A 5,673-nucleotide genomic window follows, 5' to 3' on the forward strand; every position below is an offset into this window, starting at 1 on the left:
CATATTGAGAAATAAATACACAGCAAGCTGTAGATTGACAAGGAAGACAGAAAGCATAAACACATTACACAGGATGGTCAGGTAATCCGGAGGGATGAAGCAAACTGGCTGAAGGACACGCACGGATGACAAACACAGCAAAGCAGGGTGTGCATAGCGCATCTAAGAGACAGCGGCTGTCTTCTCTACCGGCAGTGACTGTGTCTGTGTGATGTCACAGGACCAAGCATGTCTCATTTTTCAGGTTTTCTCAATGGAAAGCAGAAATCTAGGTGTGTGTGGGGGGGGGAGGAATTTTCTAAGTTTTAAATATTACAAAGTTAAATTAAAAAATTTGTCTGTTTGTGTGATGGAGTAAAGTCCAAGTCAGAGGTAGGCTGCCAGCTTTTAAAGAAAGAAGACGTGGAAGAGCTGGTGAGATGGGGGTGGTGGACACACAAAAGCCAGGGGAATTTACCAGAAGGGAGGCTGGTTAGCAGTGTATAGTTCAAAGAGCGGCCCCGTGAGATAAGGACTGAATAGTGCCCATTGTGTCCATTGTATGGTGTATCTTGGGAGTCACTGGTGATCTCTGTCAAATCTCTTCAGAAGAATAGTAGGAGAAAAGCCCAAATGACAATGGGCTGAAGAATGACAGAGCTGTGCGGCGGTGGAGGTAGAAAGTAAGGACCGTGCCGAGATAAGCAGGAGGGTTTTTAAAGTTATAGCCTAGGACAAAGTACATAGGCTCAGGGGATGAAACTGCATAGACAGAGAAGTCAGATGACAGAGGGAAAGCTGGTAGGAGAGTGCATTTTTGGAGGAGGTAGCAGGGGATATGGTGGAAAATATCAACTATGAAAAGAAGATTCTGCATAATTGGCAAGAAGGACGTGGAAAATAGTATGGCGTTGGGCATATTTATGGTTAATAATGACAGAGGATGATAGTGAGGTGATTTCTCTCTAGTTTATGAAGAGTGCAGGTGGATACACTGCCACAGTGTGAAGCAGGTTTGAAAATACCAGAGAGGGGACCAGCAAGAAGATGTACACAAAATTGGTCTTGACATGGGCTCCCTTGAAGTTCTTCCTGGTGATTCACCCCTAGGAACTGCTACTGCTTTGGGACAGTCAGGCAGCTGGAGGCCACCAAGCTCTTGAAATGATTCCAGGGAAGTAGTTGTCAAGCTTTGGATTGCACTCTATCTGCCTGGAGAACTCATCAGACCCTCAAAGTTGGCACTGTGACTACTATCTCTGTTGCTAGTTGATTAAGTCATTATTCATCTGAAAAATTGGTTTTATAAATACAGTGTCCATTTATAAATGCAGTGTACAATAACTTAAGTGAGCTTTTTTTTAACTTAAGAGATCTGATAGTTTAAAATGCTGACTGTATTTTGCTTGATTCTCATGAATCTTATGAATAATCTAAAGTAACTGTTTACATGAATAAATATAAATGAAATGAATGCTAATAAATGTTCACAATGACATAGGACCTTCAAGAGATATAGGGAAAGTATTATAACCCCCAACCTGCTAAATGCCAGGTTCTCTGAGTTTGTGTTACCCTAACTTGGAGAATGAATTCTAAGGAGCAATGAAGGTTAAGAGTACAAAGACTTATTGAGAGAAAAACAGCTCCTGAGAGAAACAGGAGAGGGCCCGAGTGGGTTCCCTGGGCCCCACTTTCCAGAGGAAGATTTATAGAGCAAAATCATGAGGTGGGTACAAAATCGCAAAGTGGGTAAAATGTGGACAAAACTCTCTTCAGCCAATGAGATGATGATGTGTGCGACCACTTAGGTAATGTTTGCTAGATGTGGAAGCGAGTCATGTAGCAAGCGTACCCTAAAAGAATAAGGACCTTTTTGGGGAAGAGATGAGCCAAGAAGGCTTTCACCCCACCTGGGTGACTCATGTCTACTTAGATTTTATTGGACTGGGTGATGTCAAATATAGTCGACTTCTGATCCCTCGGGAGGCAGGCAGCCTGGTCATTCTTTCTTTACCTTGTGGCCTGGCCTTGGATGGATGTGCCTCCACCCACAGTTGTAATGAGCGCTCGTTCTCCCTCGAGGGCCCAGGCTGGCCTGACTGCCTAGAATATTATACCTAACAGAACTGTCTGTGATGATGACAATATCTGGTTCATCAATGACTAAAAAGCACTTGAAGTGCTTTTTAATGTTTATCAGAAGATAATTGATTTTTGCCTATTGAATGTGTTTTTATACATTATTTGTATATAGTACACAGAGGTTGAAGACTGCTTTCTTGAGTTTACTAAAAGTTGAATAGCCAATGAGATATTTAAAAATCGTTTTCCTTTTTTGGGGAGCTACAAGACAGAATGGTCCTTTGTGGCTGAGCAAGCAGCCACTGTACCATTTGCTTTAGTTTTCTCCACTCTGGGTGGTTTCCCTGGTTTCCCCAGAGGCACTATGTCACACTGAAACAAGTGGCATTAAAATTATCATCATACGTAATAACCATCTTGGTTACGGCTAGAAAGTTAATGCTTCCTATGTCTAAAACAATAGCGCTGCCTTACCTTGTTTAAGCAGCTGTTAAACTTACAAAAACTAGATCAGAAGAAGAGGTTTTGTGTCTTTATCAAGATAATTTCTTATGTTTTCTGTTGCTAGACTTTTTTGGGGGGAGTGTGGGGAGGCCAGCTCAGCCTGCCCTAGGGGAGGGGCTGGCACAGCATGTGGTACCAGGAATCAAACCAGGGTTCCTGCGCTTGCCTAAGCTTTCCTAAGCAGATGCTTTAGACCACTGAACTATCTCGCCAGCCCCATATTGCTAGACTTTTGATTACTTAAGAAATCAAGTCTTAGTGGAGTGGGGTTACAGCTCAGTGGTAGAGTTCTTGCCTAGAAACCAAGTTTTAAGAGTCAATGTTTATTTCAATTTTGGTTTGTAGACTCTTTCCAATAATCAGTTTATGATTGGTTAAATGAATGACTATATTTATAGCACATATCACATACAAATAGCTATATATATATATCTGAGACTGAGATGTGTATACATCTGAGTATTCTTTTTTAATATGTATTTGGTACAGGGTCTCACTATGTGGCTGGGACAATAGTGATCCTCCTGTTTTCAGCCTCCCTAGCACTGTGATTACAGGTGTGTACCACTGTGCCCAGACTCTGTGACTGGACCAGCATGCCCGAGGGCAGGGCCAGTGCAGCATGTGGTGCCAGGGATTGAAACGTGGTCCCTGAGCTTGCCCAGGTCAGCGCTTATTCTGAGCTATCTTGCCGGCCCCATCCTAAGTGTTCTTGAGGAATTCTGGGTGTGATGAGTTTGCAAAGAAAAGAGGATAAACTAACTAAAGGAATGGTAGTTTGAGCCACCGTAGGTGTTTTCAACCAGTTTACAGAAGTTTCAGTTTTATTAAAAGTATAATTTTTAGTTACCATGGTTCTTGTCTTCTTCCTACCCATCTTCACTTCTATCTTCCTTCAATACCATTGATTGCTTTGGTGTTTCATGTTTTTTTTTTTTTTGTTTTTGTTTTTGTTTTTTTTGGCAGAACTGGGGATTGAACTCAGACCCTTGTGCTTGCCAGGGAAGCACTTATTCTACTGAGCCATCTGCCCAGCCCCACTTTGGTGTTTCAAAAGACAAAGATTTATCAATTTATTTCCAATTAGAATCTAAATAGAACCCCTTCTTCCTCACTAGAATTGTGCCTTTTGCCTCCGACATTTTTTGTAGAGCCCCAAATTCTTGAGAAAACTTATACTCACTGTGTAGTCGGAGATCTGAGTTCTTGGAGAATGTTATTATCTCATTAGAGATGTTTGGTAGGGAGTATATCTGGCTCCCAACATTGCCAGTTGGTTTCTTGGTCAGAGTCTTAAAATAGAAAAATGACAAATTACTGCTCTGCCGGGACTACATTTGGTCCAATCCAGGGAATAAGTTTTGAGTGTCTGAAGAGCTCTGCCACAGGAATCTTGATGGCACAGCCAAGATATCTGAGGTCTAAGGGTGGCCAACTCCAGGGAGCATGCAGTACCCGTGGGGGGTTCCAGAAACGGAGGCTGAGGGCTGAACAAGTCTGGGCAGCTCCGATGCCTGCACGCCCGCCTGGGGCTAGTTACAAGACAGTTTCTGGCCACAGAAGCCTCGTGCAGAGCTCTGAATGGAAGGTGCAGTGGGAGGGACAGAAATGTGCCAGTCTCAGGACCCAGGATTTGGAAAATCCTTTTTAACAAATGAGTTTGTTGATTTAAAATATTACATATCTTAACAGCTCATAATTGTGCAACCTACCTATCAGGATTTTTTGATATGTACAAACAGTTTGACCTTTTACTATTTCTAGGGATTTGCAATCCCAATTTAGAAAATTGTGTCAAAATAGGAGGAGACCGGCACAATTTATTTTAGTATGAGGAATTGTTCGGGTGGGCGAATTAAAGAACAAAAGGCACATGATACCCCTTGAAAATGTTGGTGGGCGAATGAGTCTATTTCTAAATTTCTATGATAAGTAATATATCTAAATCTTTCTTTTTTGGAATTAGATATTTTTTCTATAACACCTAAAACTTAGAGATGTTTTGTTAAATAGTAACATGACTAAAATATTTTATGCTTATATTTATCTTTCATTTAAAAATTGTTTATATTCTTGCTTTTGGTCTCAAATGCTGTCATTTTTCATTTATTGCATTTTCAAGGTAGGGATTTTGCTAAATGAAAAAAATATTTTTAAAAATTTATTTATTTGTTACAGGGTTTGGCTATACAACTTGGACTCATAGGGATCCTCCTGTCTCAGCCTCCCTGGCCCTGGGATTATAGGCATGCGCTACCATGCCTAATTTTGGGCAGGCATGGTACATCCTGGGTTCTGGGGCTGGCACTGCATGCGGTACCAGGGACAGAACATAGGTCCTTGTGCTTGCCAGACAGGTGCTTAGACCACTGAGCTACCTCCCCAGCCTACTAAATTTTTATTTAACAAAAATTATGCTACTAGAGGACATATTTTTGCTCATTTTTTTAATGTGCCAGGCACTGGGAGAGTCAATTCAAAACAATTTTGCTCTTTTCGTTCTCACCACCTTGCTGTAAGGGAGACACTTGCATTTGCTCAACTGCACAGATGAGGAAACTGAGGCCCGCAGAGGTTATAGGACTTGTCAACACAGAGCAAACGGTAGGACAAAGGGTTTTTAGGGTGTTTTGATCACTCTGGATTTTAAAATGATTGCACCAAAGGAAAGGCTGTGTTTCAGTTTGGATGTGCTTTAGTAGTCTGGAGTCCTTTCGTTGCTAATTTTGAATATCTAAATAGACTTGCTAAAGTCATTGGAATTATTTTCTAGTTTTGGTCATACCTCACTTTTTTAAACGACTGTTTCAACTATTTTATTTTCAGAATAAAAGCAATCTACTCTGCATGTTGCTTTGAGAATGATTATCTTTAAATTTTAATTTCATTTGGATGGATTTTCAAAGTTTCTAAAAAGTTGCAAAAAAGGACAGCCCCAAAATCCTGCTGAGGATCTATGGAACAGAGTAGAAGAGGCAGAAATGACTTCAAATACACTCAGCCACCCTGCCTTTGACCAGGGGACCAAACATATTTACTGGGAGAAAGATAGAGTCTAATAAATGGTGCTAGAAAAACTGGCTTTCTACTTGCCAAAAACTAAAA

Source organism: Octodon degus, unplaced genomic scaffold (assembly GCF_000260255.1).
Source record: "Octodon degus isolate 3935 unplaced genomic scaffold, OctDeg1.0 scaffold00001, whole genome shotgun sequence".
NCBI classification, from domain to species: Eukaryota; Metazoa; Chordata; class Mammalia; order Rodentia; family Octodontidae; genus Octodon; species Octodon degus.